This window comes from Macaca nemestrina, chromosome 2 (assembly GCF_043159975.1).
Source record: "Macaca nemestrina isolate mMacNem1 chromosome 2, mMacNem.hap1, whole genome shotgun sequence".
Lineage (NCBI taxonomy): Eukaryota > Metazoa > Chordata > Mammalia > Primates > Cercopithecidae > Macaca > Macaca nemestrina.
The window spans coordinates 183,537,993-183,563,315 of NC_092126.1; the positions used below are offsets into that span (position 1 = coordinate 183,537,993).

General features: G+C 39.5%; 1 protein-coding gene across 6 annotated transcripts in view; it reads right to left on the reverse strand.

The window, feature by feature from the left end:
- The window catches only part of LOC105477475 (cms1 ribosomal small subunit homolog), a 369,751-nt gene that overhangs the window by 33,551 nt on the left and 310,877 nt on the right, over positions 1 to 25,323 (reverse strand). The gene's annotated exons all lie outside the window — the stretch shown is intronic.

Here is a 25,323-nt window from a genome sequence, read left to right on the forward strand (position 1 = left end):
ACCAGAAGGTTCTTATTTCTCCTAATATCACACTGCCTTTCAGGTTTTAGTGTTTGCTTCCTTTAAACAAATTTTTGATCTATCAAAGACTTTACTCATTCCCTTGAGTTTCTCTGTATATCTCAAAGTGAGCCTCAAATGTGAATTTGTGAACATGTTCTGTCAGAGTTCATATTTAGGTCCAACTTAACCAGTTTGGTAGGCCCGAGCTTTTAAATGTTTGCATACTGTGATGGTAAATCTTATATGTCAACTTGACTGGGCCATGGGGTGCCCTAATATTTGGTCATACATTCTGGGTGTTGCTGTGAGGGTGTTTTTAGAGAGATTAACTTTTAAATTGATAGACTGAATAGAGCAGATTAATTTCCATAGTGTGAGTGGGCCTCATCCAAGTGGTTGAAATAAAAGCACTGACCCATCCTTGAATAAGGGAGAATTATTCCTGCCTTTCGACTTGAACTGAAACATCAGCTCTTCCTGGATCTCAGGCCTATCATGTTTAGACTAAAACTGTATCATCTTCTCTAGTTCTAAGGCCTTTGGACTAGCACTAAACTATCAGCTCTCCTGGATCTCCAGTTTGCCAACTCGCCATGAAGATCTTAGGGCTGGGCTGGCTAGCCTCCATAATCACATGAGCCAATTCCTTAGACTAAATCTCTTTCTTTATATAATCCTGTTGGTTCTGTTTCTCTGGAGAACCCTGACTAATATGTGTACTTTTTTTTTTTTTTTTGAGACAGAGTCTCTCTCTGTTGCCCAGGCTGGAGTGCAATGGTACAATCTCAGCTCACTGCAACCTCCACCTCCCAGGTTCAAGCAATTCTCCTGCTTCAGCCTCCTGAGTAGGTGGGATCACAAGCACCCACCACCATGCCTGCCTAATTTTTGTATTTTTAGTAGAGATGGGGATTTGCCATGTTGGCCAGGCTGGTTTTGAACTCCTGACCTCAGGTGATCCACCTGCCTCGGCCTCCCAAGGTGCTAGGATTACAGGCGTGAGCCACGGCACCCAGCCTAATATGTATACTTTTAAGTGTGCAGCATGAGGAAAAAAGCCTACCCAATGGGGTACTGAAAAATAGCAGGCAGATTAACAGGGCCTTTGAAAATGAACAATTAAATTGTCATTAATTAAATAATATTTATAGGATCTTTGCTTCTAGGAAGATAGCTGTAGTAGTTACACTGTTCCCTCTCCCTCTGGCGAAGTACAGTGAAAAATCCTAGACATTACGTATTTTGAAAAATAGAAAGACTCTGACAGGTGGAGAGAAGATAGCAGACCAGCTAGGGATTTTAGGGACCAAGAATAATTCCATGGCAAACTCCCTGGGTTATCTCTTTGCCCCATTATCCCAGACTAAGAGCTGAAGAAGGCAGCTACCTGGAAATGCCAATGGAAGCAGACCAAAAAAGCCCCAATAAAAGTCTGCTCTCTCTACCAAAATGACCAAGAAAGAGGAAGCCTAGTAAGACTAAAACCTTTCAGACAATAACCACTTGACTGCAGCCACCACCACAGAAAAAACTACGACCTCATCCTTACCACCAAAGACAGAATGGGGAGCCTAGACTTCTACCCTTGACAGAGTGTAATGAGGCATCCCATGATGGACCCCTCAAGGCTCCATCTCCTACCAGGGTGATGTCAGAGACAAACTGGGAGCTGGGATTTTTATCCCCAGAGGGTGGTAATGAGCCCTCATCCATCCCCCACTGCCACCACCACCACCACCACCACTGCAGTATCAGTGGTGACCACATGAGAAGCCTGGACTTCCATCCCCTCCTGGCTGTAATGAATTATATCTTTCCTCTCCCACTGGGATGGTGTCAGAGGAGGCTTAGTGGAGAGTTAGGACTTTCTACATCACCCAGCAGTAATGAGGCCAAATCCACACTAATAGTTTCAGTAACCATTAAAAAGGCCATATAGAGAGATGCACTCAAAAACACCAAGATAAATCAAAGTGGGATTCTACAATATGTTCAAGTAATCCATAGGAAGATAGAGGACCAAACCCTGCTCCTCCCCTGCACAGAGCTGCAAAAATTAGTGAACAACAACAAAAAAAAAACACATACACAGATTTAAACCCCCAACGTATCAATGAATATATTAAATGTAAATAGCCCAAACATACCAATTTCAAGACAGAGATTGACAGAATGAATTTAAAAAGATGGCCGAACTATATGCTGTTATAAGAAACTTACTTCAAATATGATACAGGCAAATTGAAAGCAAAGGGATGAAAAAAGACATAATATGAAAATATTGGTCAATGGAAAGCAGGAGTGGCTATATTAATTTCAGGGAAAGCAGACTTCAGAGCAAAGACAATTACCAGAGAATGAGATAGACATTATATAATGATAAAGGGTAATCTGTCAAGAAGACATAGCAATCCTAAATGTGTATGCACCAAACAGCAGGCTCTACACGCTTTGTAGAACTACAAAGCATGTGAAGCAAAAACTGGTAGAAATAAAATGGGAAATAGATAAATCCACAATTGACTTGTAAACTTTAACAGTCGTCTCTTAAAAATTGAGAGAATGACTAGATAGAAAATCGGCAAAGATATAGAACTGAGTGGCACTATCAAGCAATAGGATATAATCAACATTTATAGAACAATCCAATCAACAACGGCAGAATACATACTCTTTTCAAGTGTCACAGAAGGTATACCAAGGCAGACTATATTCTAGGTCATAAAACGTCAACAAATTTTAAAAGAATTGAAATTGATAAACAGCATGTAAAAAAGCTTTCAGCAACATTATGGCTAATAATGAAAGGCCAAAGCTTTGCTCCTGGTTGGGAACAAGGCAAAGATGTCAGGTCTTACCAGTCTTATTTGACACAGTGCTAGAACTTTTAACCAGTGCAATATCATAAGAAAAGGAAATAAAAGGCATATACATTAGAAAGGAAGATAGCAAACTGCCTCCATTTGCAGACAACATGATTGTGTACATAAAAAATCCCAAGAAATCTAAAGGCTACCCCTAGTTCTGTGAAAATTCTTATATTGGCTTCTATCAATGGGGGCTCCTTTCTCTCAATATTCTCCAACCCATCTTCATCTGGGATCCTTACGGGAAACTATGTCTCTCCTTCTTCCTTTTGCCTCTGTACTTCTTTCTACATTGTTGGTAGCCTGTACCTTGTAAATAGGCACATAATTTTACCTTGTCTTACAATGTGTACTGGTGTTGCATAAACGTTAGGTTTTCTTTCCATCTGAACTGTAAACTCTCTGAGAGTACATATGAGTACCCAAAGTACTTGACCCAGTGTTGACTAAAAATAAAAAGGACTCCCCATACCTATTGCTTTATTTACATTTTTATTATGAAGTAACATATATTCTCTATGTAAAGCATTTAATCCAAATTTCCTCATATCCTCATAAAAATCCTTTGAAGTAAAAAGAATGACCTACAAATAAATAATTGCCAGGATCAGCTCCATAAATGTTTAAAAATCAATGAATTATCTTAAAAAAATATAAACTCTGTTTTCCTCCATTCCTCAGAATCTGCTAGCTGAAGAACACAGTCTATATTTAAGCAATCTAGTTGAAAATAAATACAGTAGTCCCTTGGTATCTGAGGGGACTGGTTCCAGGACCTGTTTCACCTACCAAAATCCACAGATGCTCAAGTTCCTGATATAAAATGATGTAGTATTTGCATACAACCTATGTACATTCTCCCGTATACTTTAAATTATCTCTAGATTACTTATAATACCTAATACAATATAAATGCTATGTATAGAGTTGCTATACTGTATTGTTTAGGGAATAATGACAAGAGAAAAAAGTCTGTACATACTCAGTAAAGACACATTTTTTTTTTCAAATATTTTTGATCTGTGGTTGGTGAAATCTACATATGTGGAGCTCCTGGATATGGAGGGCTGACTGTAACATAGTTTTAAAGGTATGTGACACTTATGCAACAAAAACTATGAGAAAGATTAAAATGCCTTGCTAATAAAATGCTCTAAATCTGAGTTACTTCTTGTTCCAAAAAGTTACTTTATCTGATACCTTTTAACATATTAAATGAGATCATCTTATATCACTGTGAATTGTATAATGTAGTTGTTTCCTTAGTCTGTGATGTTTTTTGATTCCAAAAGAGAAAACTGCTTTTCTGAAGGAAGGAGGCTAGTTCTGTGATTTCCATTAAGAGAATACTGAAAGAAAAGTATGGGGACCCAATCTAGCCAGGTTGGCTCCAGTACTCAGGTTCCTCCAGGACTGCTGGGATTTGAGGAGGCTAAGCTGGGCCTGTGCCACTCAGTCCCAGTGGTTGATTCAGCCAGTTAAGTGGAGTCACTGAGACTGCATTGCCTCTTCCCCAACTCCCTGAAGAGTCTACTTAAAAAAAAGACACTGCCAGATGGGACTGGTTAAGTTATTCCAAAAGAAGAGTCATCAAGTACACTGTCCTTTTTCAACCCCTGGCAACAACAGCAAATGAAAATAGAAGGCTGCCCATCTTCTCTTTCCCTCAATCCCTACCTTCATCTTCTTTTTGGTTAAGTATCTGAAATCCAGTTTCCCATCATTTTCCTTAGGTTTTTAGGTACTTGCTTGCATAAACCCTTGAAGACCCTGGGAGGGGCCCTGGCAATGGGATCATACAGTCAATTGTTCTTTAAAATGTGCAAGAGTATGTGAAGACCGCTGTCTTCACCACAATATGTTAAGACCATTGTCTGTTTCCACTCAGAATTCTCCTGCCACATATCTCCCAGGGAGTAGTGCTGGATGGCTGGGAGCATTTTTGGGGATCCATTTAGAGGAAGCTAGTTGCACATACATTTAGTTTGAATTTAATGGGAGTTTTATGTGGTTTGCAATCACTTTTGTCTATGATCAAATGATTGCTAGCTGTTCTAGTGCTGGCTTCCTGCACTAGATACCCTGTGCTAACTCACCAGACATTCTGACATAAAGTGGGCAAGGCCAGAGGGTGTAGATCATGACACAGATGTGCCTAGAGCATCAGTCCCTAGAACCATGTGGGAAGTGGAGGAGGAACCAGGTTTGGAATATAGGAAACCTGAAACTAGTCAGTGGAAGATTCTTCTAATCATAAAAAATATAAAACTGTAAGCAGAGAATTAGGTTCTCATTTTTACCTATTTGAAATTGAACGTCTCTCCTGTAGGAGACATATAGTAGATGGTGCACTGTATATGACTGAAAAGAAACCATATGTTTTTTATTTATTTGATGAGGATGAGTAAAATACAAATTTTCAGAATTGCTGTGGTTGGGGCAGCATTGTTTGTTTGTTTTTTTTCTTATTTAAAATAACTTGTTTCATACCTAATTTTTAAATTTTGTTTTTTTTCTTTTTCTTTTATACTTAATTTTGTATCAGGAATTTTGCATTCTTTTTCTAAGACAGGGCCCATGACATTGCATAAGCTCAGGCCTCAGAAAAACCTGTATCTGCCCTGGCGAACAACCTTGCTCCTCTGTCTTTATTAGTTCTCATAGTTAGGAAAAGAACAACAGGTTAGGGGTTGTGGCTCATGCCTATAATCCCAGTGCTCAGGGAGGCTGAGGCAGGAGAATCCCTTGAAGCCGCGAGTTCAAGACCAGCCTGGGCAACATAGTGAGACTGCATTTCTAAAAAAGAAAGAAAAAGAACAGAAAACATAATATGGATGAATTTCAACAGCATGATGCTAAGCAAAAGAAGTCAGGCCCAAGAAGTTATGTAATGCATGATTTGATTTATTTTGACATTCTAGAAAGGGCAAAACTATAGAGGCAGAAAAAGGATCAGTAGTGACCAGAGACTGGAAGTAGGGGACTTGTGGGGGGTGATTTAAAAATAAAAGCATCAAAGAGACCTCTTAGCAAAACAACAGAGGAATAGAAGGAAATTTCATGAAGCTGAAAGCAGCTTCTTTTGAAGCAAGGATAGTGTGGGGGATTATGGATTGTGGGATTAAAATATCTGGGGTTCAAATCTCAGCTTCAGCAATTATTAGTTGTGTGATGTTGGGCAAGTGTTACGAATTAATGGAAGTTGGCTTCAATCATTATTTTTTAAAGTAAGGTTTATTGAGGAATATTTTACATATACTAAAAATAACTTACTGAACAGTTCTATGGATTATGCATACAGTTGTGTAACTGCACCCAGTGGGATCAGCATACTTTTAAGGTAAAGGACACAGGATAAGTAGGTGTTGGGTTTGCAGAGTAATATGAACATTACTGATAACTACTCAACTCTGCTGTTCTAGTTATACACTGCCCTAGGCAGTGTATAACAAATGGAAATGGCAGTGTTCTGATGAACTTTATTTATAGAAACTTGTCCTGGCTGGATTTCTTTTTCTTTTTTTTTTTTTTTTTTTTGAGATGGAGCTTCACTCTTGTCGCCCAGACTGGAGTGCAATGGCTCGATCTCAGCTAACCTCCAGCTCCTGGGTTCAAGCGATTCTCCTGCCTCAGCCTCCTGAGTAGCTGGGATTACAGGTGCCCACCACCATGCCCGGCTAATATATGTGTGTGTGTGTGTGTATACCTATATATGTGTGTATATATACACGTATATGTATACACACATATATGTATGCATAAATACATATGTATATATACACACACATATGTGTGTGTGTGTGTGTGTGTGTGTGTGTGTATATATATATATTTTTTTTTTAGTAGAGACGGGGTTTCACCATGTTGACCCGGCTGGTCTCAAACTCCTGACCTCAGGTGATCCACTCACTTCAGCCTCCCAAAGTGCTGGGATTATAGGTGTGAGCCACTGTGTCTAGTCTCTGGGCTGGATTTTTAATCAATTAAAAAAATGTTTCAAGGGTTTTTTTTAAGAGTTTAAACTTTTCATTTTATTTTATTTTACTTCAAGTTCCAGGATCCATGTGCAGAATGTGCAGGTTTGTTACATAGGTATACATGTGCCATGGTGGTTTGCTGCATCTATTGACCCATCCCCTAAATTCCCTCCCCTCACCCCTCACCCAACAACAGGCCTTGGTGTGTGATGTTCCCCTCCCTGTGTCCATGTGTTCTCATTGTTCAACTCCCACTTATGAGTGAGAACATGTGATGTTTGGTTTTCTGTTCCTGGGTTAGTTTGCTGAGGATGATGGCTTCCAGCTTCATCCATGTCCCTCCAAAGGACATGATCTCATTCATTTTGTGGCTGCGTAGTATTCCATGGTATATATGTACCACATTCTCTTCATGCAGTCTATCATTGATGGGCTTTTGGGTTGGTTCCATGACTTTGCTGTTGTAAACAGTGCTGCAATAAACATGTGTGCATGCGTCTTCAGAGTAGAATGATTTATATTTCTTTGGGTATATACCCAGTGATGGGACTGCTGGGTCAAATGGTATTTCTGGTTCTAGATCCTTGAGGAATTTCCATACTGTCTCCCACAATGGCTGAAGTAATTTACATTCCCACCAACAGTGTAAAAGCGTTTTTATTTCTCGACAGTCTTGCCAGCATCTGTTGTTTCTTGACTTTTTAATAATTGCCATTCTGACTGGCGTGAGATGGTATCTCATTGTGGTTTTGATTTGCATTTCTCTAATGATCAGTGAGTTGAGCTTTTTTTCATATGTCTGTTGGTCACATAAATGTCTTCTTTTGAGAAGTGTCTGTTCATATCCTTCGCCCACTTTTTGATGGGGTTGTTTTTTTCTTGTAAATTTGTTTAAGTTCCTTGTAAATTCTGGATATTAGGCCTTTGTCAGATGGGTAGATTGCAAAATTTTTCTCCCAATCTATAGGTTGTCTGTTCACTCTGATGATAGTTTCCTTTGCTATGTATAAGCTCTTCACTTTAATTAGATCTATTTTGTCAATTTTGGCTTGTGTTGGAATTGCTTTTGGAATTTTAATCATGAAGTCTTTGCCCGTGCCTGTGTCCTGAGTGGTACTGCCTAGGTTTTCTTCTAGGGTGTTTATGGTTTTGGGTTTTACATTTAAGACATTAATCTATCTTGAGTAAATCTTTGTATAATTGTAAGGAAGGGGTCCAGTTTCAGTTTTCTGCATATGGCTAGCCAGTTTTCCCAGCACCATTTATGGAGATCATTTCCCCATTGCTTGTTTTTGTCAGGTTTGTCGAAGATCAGATGGTTTTAGGTGTGTGGTTGTATTTCTGAGGTCGCTGTTCTGTCCCATTGGTCTATATGTCTGTGTTTGTACCAGTACCATGCTGTTTTGATTACTGTAGCCTGTTTCTGAGTATATAGTTTCTAATTGTTAGGTACAGATGTCTATGTGTGATCATAAACTTGTGTTTTAAAAAATGTTACATGCTGGCTGGGCATGGTGGCTCAGCCTGTAATCCCAAGACTTTGGAAGGCTGAGGCGAGCAGAACACGAGGTCAGGAAATCGAGACCATCCTGGCTAACGTGGTGAAATCCCGTCTCTACAACAACAGTGTGGTGGCGGGCACCTGTAGTCTCAGCTACTTGGGAGGCTGGGGCAGGAGAATGGCATGAACCCAGGAGGCAGAGCTTGCAGTGAGCCGAGATCATGCCACTGCACTCCAACCTGGGCAACAAAGCAAGACTCTGTCTAAAAAAAAAAAAAAAAAAAAAAAAAAAAAAAAAAAAAAAAAGTTACATGCTTATGAATTTTAATCTGTTTTATCTATCAATTATTGGGGTGTGTATTAACATCTGCCCCTCTCATTTTGAGCTTGTCAATGTTTTATAGTAATTCTACCAATTTTTATTTACATATTTCATAGCTGTCTTAGGCGCATGCAAGTTTAGAATTGTTATGACTTCCTGTAGAACTGTTCCTTTTATCATCATGTTGTGGCTCTATTTTTAAAAATCCATTTTATTTAGTTCGGTATCATTTTGTGGGGGAAGTTCTATATTTCTAGAGGTCATCAGCTGTTCTCTGGGAAAGCTACATTATACACACTGAAAAGTAATGCTGGATACACAGCTGTACTTAAACAGTCTAAAGTGTTTTGCTAAAATTACTCAATCCCTAGGAGCCAGAATGTTTTATTTGGCCAGGGCTGGGAACTACTCTTCAAGAACCATGTTCCCAGCTCATTAAGAGACTCCCACCAGCATCACTGAGAAAGAACACAATTCCCATATCCAAAGAACAGGACCCTGAGACTGAACTCTGTGAAGGCCGTGAGGCCATGCCAGCAACACAGATCACAGGGAAGGGAAGAGGAGGAAAAGGCAGTGAAGGCAGTGAGCAGCCTGGCGCGCGCACACACACACACACACACACACACACACACACACACACACACACACACAGAGGAAAGGCTCCTCAGGAATCATCAGTCTACATCAGGGGCTAGGTGACATGACCTGAACTTCAGGCAAGTATTAAAGCTCCCAATCCTTCCTCCTTTCTAGTTTGTTTGAAATGTTTGAACATTTATATATTTGGGGGCAGTTTTCAAGCTATGAGCAATTTCAATTCAATCTTTTCTACCCAACTTTTACAGTTAAATGAATAGAGCCATGGATGCTGGTGGTGGCATTTTGGGTCTGAATACTTGTACATTTGGAAGCATTACTATATAAATTCTTCACTCTTGGAATAGAAACCAATTCTAATGATAACAGCTCTTATATAACCCTTATTCTGTACAAGGCACTGTTCTAAATGCTCTTTGTAAATAACTCATGTAATTCCCATATCAATCTTATGAGATGGGTACTGTTGTTATAATCTGTTTTACAGAGGTAGAAATGGAGGCACCTGCTCAACATTAATAAGAAAAGAGAGCCAGGATTTGGACCTACACAATATTGATTCAAAGTCTGCTCTTTACAATATTGGCCCTCAAACTTAGAAGGCAAATCAAGTAGCTTGCTGGTGGCACTGGTCTTTAAGCAGGTTATTAGAATCCACTGGGCTTTATGGGTAGAGCCCAGTTTCATATAATAATGTATGTTCTATTTAACTAACATTCATCTACATGTGGCAGGCAGCCTCCCTCCTCCAAAAAAACCCAAACCTAACTGAGTTCAGATATCTGTCAGTAACTCTCTACCACTCCCTCCACCCCCATCCTATCTTTAAGCTAGGGAGAAAATATATCCTGGTTCGCCTTGGCTAGTGCTGGTTTATACTTGTTTTCCCTATATCTCATCTATTTTGTTAATATTATCTGTCTTATTGCAGAGATTCTTTAATATATTAATATGGATTACTACAGTCCAAGTAAGGAAATGGAGATGAGGCCATCCTCGAATTTATTTGATCCCCAAACCCCTCACTGCAGAACACCTGTTAACAGCTCCCAGAACAGTGATAGAGAGGCCTACATTTTAGCTTTAATTTTTGTGATCTTGAGCAAACCACTTTATGCCACAGTTTTCTTAATTGTGGATTGATGATGTCATACTGCTGTGATTTATGATTCTCTTCTGGTTCGGGCCAACTTCTGTTAAGAACGCTATATACCCTGGATGCGTCAAAATTTCCAGACTGAGGTGGAATGCTGAAGTACAGAGGAATAGGGTAACATTAAAAAAATATAGGTGAATGTGGCCCACATGTGGGTATGTGAGTTACATAATTTCCCCTGAACAGAAATTTCATAAGAAAAAAGCCTATGAGGCGACATCTAGACCTGCTATCCACTCACCCTTGTTATAGAGTGGAACCCCAAGGAAGAGAAGTGTTACGATGGAAAAACACAGTATTTCTGTTTTTTTTTTTCTTTTTTTTTGAGACGGAGTCTCACGCTGTTGCCCAGGCTGGAGTGCAGTGGCACGATCTCGGCTCACTGCAAGCTCTGGCATTCACAGAGACTTCAACTACCTATTATACTATTAATACATAATGTATCCCTGAATGTAAATCATTCAAGGTAAGTATAATGCTCACCTGCCCTGCCTCAGAATGCTTAATTTTCTCACCCAGCTTCTCAAGGGAAAAAGCCTTTTCTTACAGCGTTTTTTGGTATAGCTTAGGACAACGTCCTTCTTTGCTTCATCCTTCAAATTTCTTATTGATAAACTGGGCTTAAGGAATTAGTCTATCAACTTACTACCAACTATATGAAAAATATTCACATAATGATTTGTGTTTGGGTTGATCTTTGAGAACCACAACCCTAAAGTCTTACATGATGGGGTGAGATATCGCTGAGATGTAAGTCTAATGGAGTAAACAAACAGGAGAGAGTAAAATAAGACTTGGTTTATCAATACCATACTACAGATTTGATAGCATCATAATTTTTAAAAACCTTTTTTTACCCTTTTCCTTCATATAAAAATGGTACATATTCATTGTGGAGATTTTAGAAAATGCAGAAAAGTAAAAAAAAAAAAAAAAAAAAAAAAAAATTTGGTTCCACTATAAAAAGACAATCGTACTGTAAAAGATATCCAGCATTCCAATTTTGGTATTTACTTTTGTGTGTCTCTGTGTGTATATGAGTAAGACTATGTATATATACACATAGCTTTACATGTCTGGAATTATGTATCGTATGCAAATGTTTTATCCTTTAATATTATGAGTATTTCCCCATGTCATTAGTCTTGAAAAACATTTTTAGTGGCTGTATAGTAAACCATGGTTTGTCTACAATATATTTCTTTGTTCTTCTATCATTATTTAGATTATTTCAAAAATTTGGCTTTGCAAATATAGTATAATAAACATCATTATATGTAACATTTTATATATTTCTGTTTAGATTTCCAGAAGAGCAATTGCATTGTAAAAAGGTATACATGTTTTTAAAAGGTCTTAACAACTTCTAAACTCTATTCTGCAAGCGTTTGGGTCAATTTATAAGTCATCAACACTGTATAACACTGTGTATGTTTTATCACACCCCAGCAAACACTGAATAGTGCCTTTCTAATATTGTAAATAGGTAAAAAATAATATAGCATTTTACTAATTTGCAATCATTTGATGAGACTAAATATTTTACTTTTTATTTTCTTATATGCATAGAATGTTCTTAACTGTTCATTTGTCAAGGAAAGTTTTAATGTTTTCCTTATCATCTTGTATGGCTCTATTGATTTTAAGGTTAATCTTAACAAATTATTTATGTATTCATTTTTAGAGACAGGCTCTCATTCTGTTGCCCAGGCTGCAGTGCCATGGTGCCATCATAGATCACTATAGCCTTGAACTGCTGGGCTCAAGTTATCCGCCTGCCTCAGCCTCTTGAGTTGCCAGAACTACAGCTACATGCCACTATGTCTGGCTAATTTTTTAAACTTTTTTAGAGATGGGGTCTTGCTTTGTTGCTCAGGCTGGTCTTGAGCTCCTGGCCTCAAGCAATCTGCCTTGGCCTCCCAAAGCACTGTGATTACAGGCGTGAGTCACCATACCCAGCCAAGATTAATTTTTAATGCTGCCTAATCTTTTAATTTTTATAATTACTTTTGATTTACAGATGTTTTAAATTATAATGAGATCAAATATATCATTTTCTCATTGCAGTTATGCTTAGAAAAATTATCTCTATTTCAAAGTACATAATCTAGTGTTTAAAATAATTTAATCTTTAAAAAAAGCATGTAACTTAAATCCATATGGAATAGATTTTGTTAAGTATAATGTGAGGCCCTAACTCTGTTACCTTTTAAAATATATAATCAGTTGTCCCAATGTCTTGCCAAATGAGTCTTCCCTTCCTCACTTTGTCATGACTCTTTTAATCAAAACACAAATTATACATATGCTATGGTATAATTCCATTGCTCTGCCTATGAGTTTTCTATTGCTACTACACCTTAATGTTATTAAAAAACACACTGAGCTTTCTTCTTTTTTATTTTCCTAAATGGCTATCACATTGGGGTGCAGGGAGTAGAAAGGAAGTGAGAACCAGATTTAGGCCAAAATCTCCAAGAGAACTGGGAAAGGCCTGAGGCTGGATGGGGGTCAGTAGAGATGTAGGTAGGGCGGTTAGGCTAAGGCAGGTACCAAGCTGTGTCCTTCCAGAATGCCCTGGTTCACATCACACCTCTGCCACTTAATAGCTGGCTTTGGGCAAGTTAGTTCCTCTTTGTGTGCTTTGGTTTCCTAAAATATAAAGTGAAGTTGTTGAGAGGATTAAATGAGATAGGGAGAAACACTCAGAATAGTGTATTGCCCGTGGTAGACATCATTATCACTCATTGGAAGCTATCTTCCACTGCCATCCTGCCACTGTAAATTACTATAGCATGGGGATTAAAATTATAAGCTCCCTAGAATCAGGATGCCTAGACTGGAACCTTACCTCTGTCATTTATGAGCTGTGTGAGCTTGGAAAAATTAGTTGCTTTTTTTGTGCCTTAGTTCCTCATCTATAAAACTATATAATAGTACCTACTTCACAGGGTTGTTACATGGAGTCCTGATATAATGAATGTAAGTTACTTAACACACAGTCTGGCACACAAGTAAATTCTCACAAAATGGTCATCATAACCATTACATCACTTGATTACCCTGGGGCATTTGGTACTGATGTTAACTCTCAACTTTTTGACACTGTCCTCCTTTGTCTTCTGGAACACTGTGATTTGGTTCCCAACCCATCACTTCATGTACTTTCTTCTTTCACCTACCCCTTAAAATGCTGTCATCCTCCAGGATGTCCTCTACTATCCTATTCTTTGGTGACCAACCATACACTTTCTTGATGGTCCTTCTTCTAAGCTAGGAGATGGCAATTTTTTAAGTTCAAGAACCAGATAAATATTTTAAGCTTGTGGGCCATATGATCTCTATCACAACTACACATTGTATAACATGTAAGCCATTGAGAATATGTAAAGGAGTATGCATAGCTATATCACAACAAAACAAGCCATACAAAAACAGGCAGCTGGCCCACATGCCATAGTCTGCTGGTTCCTACTCTAGGTGGTTGTTTCAGCTCAGGTATTCGAAAACTCATCACATTGCATCTGTCCTCCCTACTGGGCTGTGGGCTACCTTAGGGCAATGTGTCCTTTCATCCTAGGATGTTCTGGAGGCAGCATAGAATCCAGCAGATATATACAATCAACTTCTGCTAAAATACTCAATGACATGGCCACATAATATGAGTGTTTACAGCTTAAAAGTCTGTTGTGCTACAGGGAAGAAATGAGACCTTCAGTAGCTACCAAAACAAACTTTTAGAGAAGACCTCATGGCCTGCGTAGTGCACTGAAACATCCAGTAGAATTAATTTTTCTTTCCCAAATGTGAGCGGGAAATTCAGGTCCAGGAAACTCACAATTTCAAGGACCAAGTAATATTGCAGACATCAAAATAGAGCTGTTCAGGGTTATCTATAAAACAGGACACACTTTATAGGAATGGAACAGCTGTTTCCCCATTTCTGTTTTAAAAGGGGAAATAGGCTATAGGGCTCTGGGGTATATGCTAAGCATATGGAGAAAATTTATTTGCTTAAAGAAAATGTGACATGGAGTTGGCAAAGGGCTCGGTTTGTAAGAGATAATATCCTGGTGGGTGAAATTAAGAGGATAAGAAGAATATATACCAAGTCATTTCAGCATTGTGATTAATGAAAAAGGAAACAGTAATAAACACTGAAAGGAAGAAAAGAAAAGTAAAGTTGAAGCTGAAAAGAACTGAATATGCTCTAGGGAAGACACTATAAGAACCAAGTATCACTTATAGTAATAATGACTTTAGTAAAACAAATTTTAGATAAAGATGACACTGGTTTAGGGAAAAATAAGAAAACCAAAACCTCAGTCAAAAGTAACAGTGTGAGTATTCAGTTTCTCTAAATACAGTGTAAAGGATCTTTATAGAGCTAGGGGTAGCTGAAAAATATGTTAAAGACTCTGGGGGAGAATTTTAGGCTTCTGGAACATAGCTAGAAACAGGTAATAGACAAAGAAGCATGTTTAAATTTTTCCTTTTTAATTTTCAAGCCCAAACTTAATCAGCAGTAATATTTTTAGTATAAATATTTGCTGAACTCCTTTTACGGAGAGATTACTATTTTGTGTCACTTAACATATCCTCTCAAGTAGCAATTACCAGAGAGTACTCTTTAAAATTTCTTAAAATCATAAAATCATTATTGCTGTGAAAAAAGAACCTAAATTTTTCTTTAAAAGAGCAAAGGTAATGTTGGTTTCCTTCAACCTTCTTCTTCCCCTTCCCTACTAGAAATTATGAAAGGACTCATTATGTGGTCACATGGACATTCATTCATTTATCCCTCGAAAATCTAATGAGCACCTACTATGTACTAGGCACTGTGCTAAGCCCTGAGGAAGAAAGATGAAGAAGATGTGGTTCTTACTCTGAGAAGCTGACAATATAGGGGGAAAGACAGACACATGTCTAAGCAATTAAAATGCAATGTGATACTACAGTGATGGAGAACAGGTGTGAGGTAGGGGCTAGGGGTGGTAGGGGTACTATAAAAGGAAGCACCAGGGAGTTATTTCATGGGACTGTCTGCATACTGATTGTGGTGGCACCCACACAAATCTGTACATGTATTAAAATTCATAGTTGTATGCCAAAAGAAAAAAAGGCCAATTTTACTCTATGATACTTAAAAGTTAAAATAAAAAAATTCTGATAGATGCCTATCAACAAGAGAGAATGGATAAACAATGGCATATTCATACAGTAGACACTACTGAGTAATAAAAGGATTAGATTGCTGACAAATGCAACAACATGGATTAATCTCAAAAGCATTACTGGGTGAAAGGAGCACATAGGATGAAGTACATTCTGTATGATTTCATTTATAGGAACTTCTAGAGTAGGCAACATTAACATATGCTGATAGAAATCAGATCAGTTGTTGCTTCTGTGTGTATGAGTAGCGGGGTAGGGTGGGGTTGATTGGGAAGGGATCTTAGGGAACTTTTAGGTGTGATGAAAGTGTTCTAGGTCTGGGTCAAAACTGATTGAACAGTACACTTAAGATGTGAGTACCTCAATAAATGTAAATTCTAACTAAATTAAAAATATGCATTTAGCTATTGGCTTGTCTTTCACAGCATAACATTTCTAATGGTGTTTAAAATTGCAAAAAACATTAACAATCTCTCTACCATATGTTATCAGTTTATTTTTAGGATCAATTTGATTTTTTTGGTGTCTTAATGAAGTAAATATAATATCTAATAATAAATATTATGACAAAGATAATTAATAATTAAAATGTGCAGAGAAGGATAGAACTCTACATTCTGCTGGGGTGAGGATCTGTTGCTGTATTTTAGGAAAGGCAAGAAAGAGGCAAGTCTCAAGAGGATGTTGAAGGGTAGAACTTCAGTGCACAGACCAGGAAAAGAACATTCCAGAACAACATGTGCAAAGTCACAGATGTGAGAAGGGCTGGCATTGTGCTATGCACTTTGCCTGGACAGTTTAATCCTCATTATTATCTCCATGTTTCATAGCCCAGGCTTGACAAGGCACGGGGCCTGGTCCAGGTTCCTCGGCTGTCATGCAGGCAGAGCAAGCATTCTCACACAGATAGTGCAGACTCTCATTCTTGTCTTCCTTCATGTGCTATCTCCTGTCATGCTGGGGTGTCTGGCTTTAATCATGGCACTGATGGGACCTAAGAGAGGCTTCTACCTGATCAGAATCTACTTTAAGAAGATAGCTAGACTGACAATAATGGATCATTTGGCTGTACTTACCAGTCTTTCTTCCTGCTTCCCTTCACCTGAAAGCAGAACTATTTCTAACAAGATCACTAGTAACAGCAGCTGAACAGTGATCACCAAGATCTGTCTCTACGCCCTCCATTCCACAGACTCCTTTGTCAAGAGGTTCTAATTGTGGGATTAGGTAAGCAGTGAGATGATGGCCCTTTAAGTTTCTAAGTGGGAGATGGGATGCTCTTGGGGTCCCCAAATCCCAGTGGGAACTATATATGGGGTGGAAGGTCCCTGACTGGGGAATTTTGTGCAGATGTCCTCTGAGGTAAACAGGATTTGCTGGCTAGCTATTTTGCAGCTAGATAATTAGATTTCCTAGCCCTGGAACAGCTAAGGTACAGAACTCTGTCAGGCTCGGAGGTTTTAGAGCCATCCTGGGAGAGACGACATTGTCTCTACGTGCTGTAAGGATTTTGGTTCTTGGCTGGACCCATGGAAAGCTCTCAGAAGAGCGTGGGCCCTGCTCTCTAGGGAAGTGCTTTCCACTGGACAGAGATGAATGAGGATTAGGCCAAGGGTTTGGCAATGGAGAATTGCCTCAATTGAAAATGGCTTTAAAATAATCACAACAAAGCTACACAGAGCTCTATTATAAAGTGTGTTCATGTTCATTATTTAAAAATGACTGTGAGTCCCACAAATATGCTGGATGTCAGCAATTTACAGATTTGAAACTGAGACTTAGGAAGGTTAAGTGACTGAGACATGCATAGCTGCCTGCCTGTCTGCTTTCCTTCCTTAGTTCTCTCTCTGCCCAACTTTCTTCTTTCATGTTTTCAATATCTAGCTCTTAGTTAACTATACATCATTTTATTCTAGAAAAAAATTTAAGGCAGCTTACAAGGTTACAAAAAAAAAAAAAAAAAAAAAAAGAAGACTGTATAAATTAAAAGTGGGAGTGAATATGAAAGAAAAATAAGAATTGGACCTGAAATGAATCCAAGACTTCTGATAAAGACATAATGGCCTAGACATTTGCTACTGATGGGGCACAAATTTGATTCTACATTTGTAGGAACCCATGTGAAAAAGGAAACCTGGTCACTATTCATAGTATGCATAAGCTAAAATGACAATGACAAAACAATCAGTTACTCAAGAGAAGTACAACTATTTTAGGTTCATAATAATTACAACTTGGCATAATGCACACTAGCTTCCTTTGATTATTAAACAAAACTAGGTCTTCAAAGGTGATTTTGGTTTTCAACTGTCTTTTTAGTATACAAGATAATTCACTGTGAATTTTAAAAAAACATGAAAAGCATACCATCTCTCTGAACTCACGTAGCAAATTCCATTACGGAAGTCAAAGCAGGTGAGACCCCAGTGAGCCCACTAGTTGTAGGAACTGTTCTTGGACTCAGGGATGTGGGTAGAGTGACAATTTCCACATGTACTACAGGGGAAGAGATAAAGCCACTCACTGTGGCACAGGAATACACAGCTCATCATTCAGATGTTATATCTTATTTTGTAAAATTTTTTAACTTGGTGGCAAATATTAACATGATCCATTATACCACAAGTTCCTTATAATGGCTGTTGTTAATATAGAAAAGCATTATTCCGGAGCACCATTTTCTCTGTTGTACATCTTGCTGCATTCATGCCCTAGGGCTAGAGTTTATTTACACTGGCTAGTTTATACCTTCCTCACTCAACCCTCCAGTTTCCCTTACTTTTATGCCAAAAAAAGGACACAGAGTTTTCCTTTTTGTAATTTACCTATGTAGAAAATACGTCCAAGTCAGGATGTCCCTTTCATCCACAGAAGAGTCTGGGGCCACCTGACTCATCAACATGACAAATCCAGAAATAGAAAATGCAATCTAGCTAAGAGAGAGAGACAAGTGGAAACTTTTAAGCCAGCACACAGCTAAGGTGTTATGTCATATGAAATTAATTCTCTGAGGTCAGCGATTAGAGTTAGGTTACAGCCCAAACATAATTCTGCCTGCTGATTACTTGACCTACTACAACATTTATTTCACTGAGAGATGCTCAGCTATGACTTCCAAGGGTGGGCTTGGGATAGATGGAAGGAAGCAGACAGCCAGAGAAACAGCAACTCCTTCCTTTTGCAAACAGATGTGTCTCCCAGGCCCCTAACTAAAATGATTATTTCCTGCTTTTCTGAGTGAGGGATCAGATGTGTCCCCCTCTTCCCTTTCCAACAAAACGAAGCACCTGAGATCACAGACTCTTCAGTGAAGTGCAAAAGATGACTGAAGAAATTGAGTTACGTTCTGTCATGAGAAGCACTAGAGTAACATGATAATAAAACCACCTTCCCTATGGGAAAGAGGAGGAAGCCAGGGAATAAATGGTGTGGCTAGAATGATGCATTTATATATTTCTTTCACTTCCAAAGACTGACCTCTCCCAGTAAAGAGATTTGGAGTGGCACTAAGAAGAAATGGCAATTGCCGAATGGAGATATTGGAATAACGCAAGTTCTGTGAACAGGGGCAGCTCTAAAATACAGAGAATAAACAGCCCTTCCTTAAAGGGCAGCATCAAGCAGTGCCTGAGGGGTTGTGCAGGAGTGGCTGGTGGGGATGAGGTACAGAGTGAAAACAGGGGGATCTGAGAGTTAGCACCTGACATGTGAACACATATACATCTAATCAATTTACAAACCATTGACATCAATAATAAAAAGAGCAGCAGCAGCAGCTGCTGCTACTAGACAGCACACAGTGCCAGGTCCTGTCCCTAGAGCCTTGTGTCTACTACCTCGCTGAGGAGTGCTGTTCCCTTTCTTCTCACATGGGTCCATGTGGCCTTTTGCCATTTGGGGATGTGTTTCCTCTTCTAGGATGTCCTTGATGTTCAAGCAAGGCTATTGGTGCTGGGTGGTGAGGACTGTGAGGACAGGGAGGGAACCAGGACCTACCCTGTGACTGGTTTGCTGCAGGCTCCTAATCACATGAGGCTGCTAAGAAGGTCAGGGTCACCAGCTGTGACCTTGGGGCCAGTGGAAAGGCCTGTACTCCCCAGCCTCTTGCTTTCTCTCATCATTCTCATTTCTGCCCCTAAATCTACTCACTGTGAAAGAAAAGAAGGGAAAGACTGATGCCTGTAGCTGAAGTGTGCAGTTAAATGGTCAGAAACTAGACTTCTCACATGTAATTGAATCATCATAGTGCTGGTGACAGAGTTAAGACAGTTGAAGAAATGGTTGCTAGTCCAACTTCCAATTTTCAAGTTATTGTTGGGGTTGAAATATCTCTCACCTCAGAATTTTTATTTTGGAAACTCTCCAAAGCACACTTTTAGCCACATTCGAGTAACTGAAACAGGAAAAAAAAAGCAGTATTTTCAGCCACATTAAACTCTAACCAGATGCTCTTAGAAAACTTTTTGTATGTACACAGCACCTTTTATTCTAGCGGAGAGTCATGTTGTTCAGTTCTGAACTGTATCCGCCATAGACTGAAAATACTAATACTTCAAGAGCCATGGTAACCACCTGACAAATACATCCTCTCCACATAGGAGGTAAAGAGGAGCCCAGTGCTATCTCTAATTCTCCCTCTCTACCCAGACCACTAGAAATCCAAGTGAAATTAATGTAATGAATATTTACTGAATACCTTCTTTGTACCAGGAACAAAGGTGAAGAACACTGGGAAGTTGGCATAAATTTAACCAACCTGCAAAGTGAAAATGATAGCAGGTTTAGGACATCCGTACAAAGTGTTAGGGCCAGGACCTACCTTACTGGCCCATCTGAAAGACAGCATTTCTGACACTTTTTCTTCTGTTAACCATCAGGCAGAGAGAAGTACTTTTGGCCTTTAGAGGAAGAGCCGTGTGAAGGAAAATTAATGATAGGCTGCCTACAGTCCATGAATTCCCAGGTCACTATCCTTGGGACCACCCAGAGCACAGCCTGGGAGTAGCCTGTTCAGGCAGTACTTAGACCCCCAGCAACCACTTGGACCCTTCCATTCTCCACATGAGGGCCAAAAAGATCTTTCCCAAAGGTAAATAGGATCATGTAACCATCCAGGTTAAAACTCCACAGCAGTTTGCTTTTATACTTAAAATAACATCCATACTCCCTAGTACCACCCCCAGGGCTCCCCCAACCGGGACCCTACTTCCTCCTTCAATCCCACTGCCTCCTCTTTGGCCCACAATACCCCAACCATGCTGACCTCCTGGAGTGCTAGAACATGCAAACTCCTTTCTTGCCCCAGAGCCTTCACGCTTATTGTTCTCAGACCTGAATCCTTCCTCCTCTAGCTCCTTCACATCACTCCCATCTCAGGTTAAATGGCGCCTCTTCAGAGAGAGGTCTCCTCTGACATCTGAGGTTCGTTCCCTCCCCCAATTCTCTGCCACGATTTTCTCTTCCTTTCTGTTGCAGCACTATCACAAGATGTACTTATTATCTGATTTGTTACCTTGTTTTTATTTGATCCTTCCCATAGACTTTACATTCCAAGATAGGACGGACCAATAACATCTGCTTTTTAAATATCATCTCCCCAGTATTCAAGATATGCCTGGACATAGTGGACATGTAATAAATAATTGTTGAATAGATGAATGAAATGAATATAATTGCAAATAATAAATGTTTTATAAAGAAGGGCATCTTTATATTTTATGTTTTTACTACCATAAATACTATTGTACTACCATAAATCCGGATTACTATTAGAGGTTTTTCATGTATTCATTTTAACCAGGACCACCCTGACTGGACTTGAGAAGCTGAGAGAATGGAGAGCTGATGTATAGCTGCAATTAGGACGTTTCAAAACGATTGCTTTAAAACACTAGGTTTGGCACACAATGCATTTTGAATAAGGGGGAGAGGGGTTAGTCCTTCTAATTTAAAGCTATTTGTGGTTGAGAGCAGAGTTCCTATTATGTACGTGGCATGATGTTCCTTAACTCAAGAAAAATTACAAAGAAACTTAACATGAAGCACCAGCACACTAAGAATGAATAGCACAGTATATTCCTGGGGAGCTATTGTGAAGCTGGCCTAAGGGGGAATACCCTTGTCACTTTGCCATTTGGCTCTGGCCTAGGCTGCCAAATCATGGAGTTGTTGGAAACTAAGAAGTACCCTGGGTGCCAGTCTTGTGTTTCCAACTATGCCCAGTGGCTAAAATGGAAGATCTTGAGTCTTCACACTGTGTCCTGTGTGGTTCTTCAGCCAGCAAAACCAAATCTTGTAGGTTACCAGAAGCCCACCCACACGAGAAAGGGAGGTCTAGAATTGTCTTACTGCCTAGGGAAGATCTCTAGAAGCCCTGCAGTGGGTCCTGGGTACTTGTACACAGCATGAACAGCAGTCTTTCTCCAGTCACCTCCTGATTTGCTCAAGGGATAGGCCCAAACTTTTCCTTGGTTTCCTCCATGCATTTAATTTCTCTGTTAGGAATATAGCTCCGCTCAGCACCTAGTTTATTTGCATGGGGTTCTGCTTCCTTGCATAATTCTTATCTTTCCATATCTCTTGCTATCTGCTGCTTGGGATCAGGTCCCAACCCAGGTAGCACACCTGGAATTGTGCTGCAGCCACCTGCCGAGATTCTCCTTGCAGTGTTGAAATATCTCACTTGTAACATATGCTACTGGTTCTGCTTCTGAGAGCAGCCTCACCTATTTCTAGCCCCTCCGGGAGGCCAGCCTCTGAGGTCCCAGCATCCTTCATCAACAAACATGCATTGAGGTGACACCAGGGGCCCCCTCAGAGCACCAGGATAAGTTTGCTTGAGGTGGGAGTGTAAATTAGTTCAACCATTGTGGAAGACAGTGTGGTGATTCCTCAAGGATCTAGAACTAGAAATACCATTTGACCCATCAATCCCATTACTGGACATATACCCAAAAGATTGTAAATCATTCTATGATAAAGATACATGCACACGTATGTTTAATGCAGCACTATTCACAATAGCATCACGTGTACACATATGTTTATTGTGGCACTATTCACAATAGCAAAGACTTGGAACCAACCCAAATGTTCCCTCAATGACAGACTGGATTAAGAAAATGTGGCACATATACACAATAGAATACTATGCAGCCATAAAAAAGGATGAGTTCATGTCCTTTGCAGGGACATGGATGAAGCTGGAACAAACTATCACAAGATCAGAAAACCCAACACCACATGTTCTTACTCATAAGTGGGAGTTGAACAATGAGAACACACGGACACAGGGAGGGGAACATCACACATGGGGGCCTGTTGGGGGTGGGGGGCTAGGGGAGGGATAACATTAGGAGAAATACCTAATGTAGGTGATGGGTTGATGGGTGCATCTAACCACCATGACACGTGTATACCTATGTAACAAAACAGAACGTTCTGCACATGTAGCCCAGAACTTAAAGTATTAAAAGAAAAAAAAAAAAAGTTTGCTTGAATTCAGGGATCACTTTGGGGAAGCTGTGACTGAAGTGGTTTATCTAAGGCTTTATATCAAATACAGGGCACGCAGGAGTATCAAAGTTAAAGCTGAGCCACACAATTTTCATGAGTACAAAGCTGGATGCCATAGCCCTGTCCTTGAGGCACAGGGGCAGCTGCCAGGCTGCCTGGGTTGACTCTGTGTCCTCTGCCTAGGATGCCCTCCTTCTTACTCTTTTCCTGCCAGAAACCTACTGCTCCTTGCCCAAGGTGTCCAGTTCAAACAGGTGCATCCCCACCCCTACCCCGTGAGGCCTCCCTGACCTCCACCTCAGGAAGACTCAGAAAACAGGCTACTCAGCCCTACGTTAGAACACCCAGCCTATTAAAATGAGAATTTCATACTGCCTCTCCTATTAGACTATGAGTTCCTGAGTGACAGAGACGGGACAACATTTTATTTTGTCTTTAAAGGACCAAGGCCTAGCACAGTGCTAGGTGCCACACCTAGCATGGTTGGTGTAATACCTCTTTATAAGATGTACAATTAATACAGAAAACAGGATTAGAATGAAATAACATTTTTAGACAGAAGGAGGCTGAGAGGGGGAAAAAGACTTCAAACTCGTGTATTTTCCTGTTCAAAAGGAGCAGTCTTTGGACATTGGTCCAATTTGAGATGTTGCTAGAATTATCCCTTCCCTCTCTTTTTCTCTACATTTCAGAGAACCAGTGTCTATTTGGAAAAGTAATATGGGCACACAAGGAAGAAAGCGATGCAGTGATATATATCAACAAGGCTACTGAACGATGATAGCTATGCCAAAGAAAAGCATTACATAATGACATCAAAATAGGACACTCGAGGAATGTCTTAGAGCTAAAACAGCTGTCACCTGGTATTTTGGCATTATTGAGGAACATGAAGAGATAGTCCCTGGAAACTGGAGAGTACAGATTATTTGCAACAACAATTTTCAGAGGTCAAGAACATGTTTTCCTCATTTTTAAAAAAAGTTAACCTCTTATTATCATTTTCACTGGAGAAAACTATGATGCTCTAAAATGTCTAATACCTAAACACTGCCTATAGGTAGGCATCAAAGGAAGAGAGAAGCTCCCCTCATTATACCAGTTCCTAAATAAACCTGTAAACTTGGAGATATTTCTCTATTTTATAGATTATCCAGACCTTTCACTTTTACATATAAATAATCCCACCCTTAAGGAACATTAAGAACAGGATAATACGTGAAATTCTAACTGTCAATTTTGCTGTTAGTAAAATGTCTGTTAGGACAAAAGTTTACAACCCTGGAATTGAAAAATGACTAATTGGTTTAATATGTGTAATTTTCTTATTTTTTTTACCTTCTAGCTCAGTGAGATGCTGTTCTGAAGTTGCTTTCCTCTAGGGCTGCTACTGTCATCTTTTGTTCACTTGGCTAAAGAGGTCAGATGCTTCATCCATTCAAAGATGCATCAATTCTATGATGTGTTGTGTATTGACTATGTGCCAGAGGCTGCAACTGCAAAGGTGGAAGGTGCACTCTGCACTCCAAGAACTTCCCATTAGTGGGGGAGAGACAAGTATGCTTGGCAATTGCAGTAACATGGGATTGAAGGTAAAGTGTGGTTAAACTCTGGGTGCCTTGGGAGCACTATGGAGGATTACATGATCCACCCAGCATACAGAGGGGACAGTGGGAAGGATGGGATTTGGGATGTGAATCAAGAAAAAGTAGGCATGCCTGGGGGAAACTGATGTCCTGTGATCTAGCTCTGCTACAAGAATTCACTTTTCCTTTATAATTCATAGAAACAAAATAAATAGACAAATTAATTTATACCTCATATTTTCTAGAATTAGCAATATATATCTGTCAACACCTTGCAGGTATGTGCAGTAATAATTGTTTGTAAAATCTAGCAAAAAGCACAGTATTAGGCTTTCCTGAATCATTTTAAAGTCATTAATTCACAGACTCACATAATGTTAGTACTAAAATAGAACCAAGACATCTTTTTCAGTGCAATACCTTCACAGAGGAGGAAACTGAAGCTCAGAGAGTCAACAAAAAACAAAACAAAGCAAAGCAAGCAAACAAACAAACAACAACACAATCACCAAAAGATTAGAAATGTTTTTCTTGATATTTCCCTTCTTTGCTTGGTTGCTTGGTCACCTTTGAGCGGGTGGGACTAAGACATCTTTAGAGAATGTGTTCTGCTTATGGACT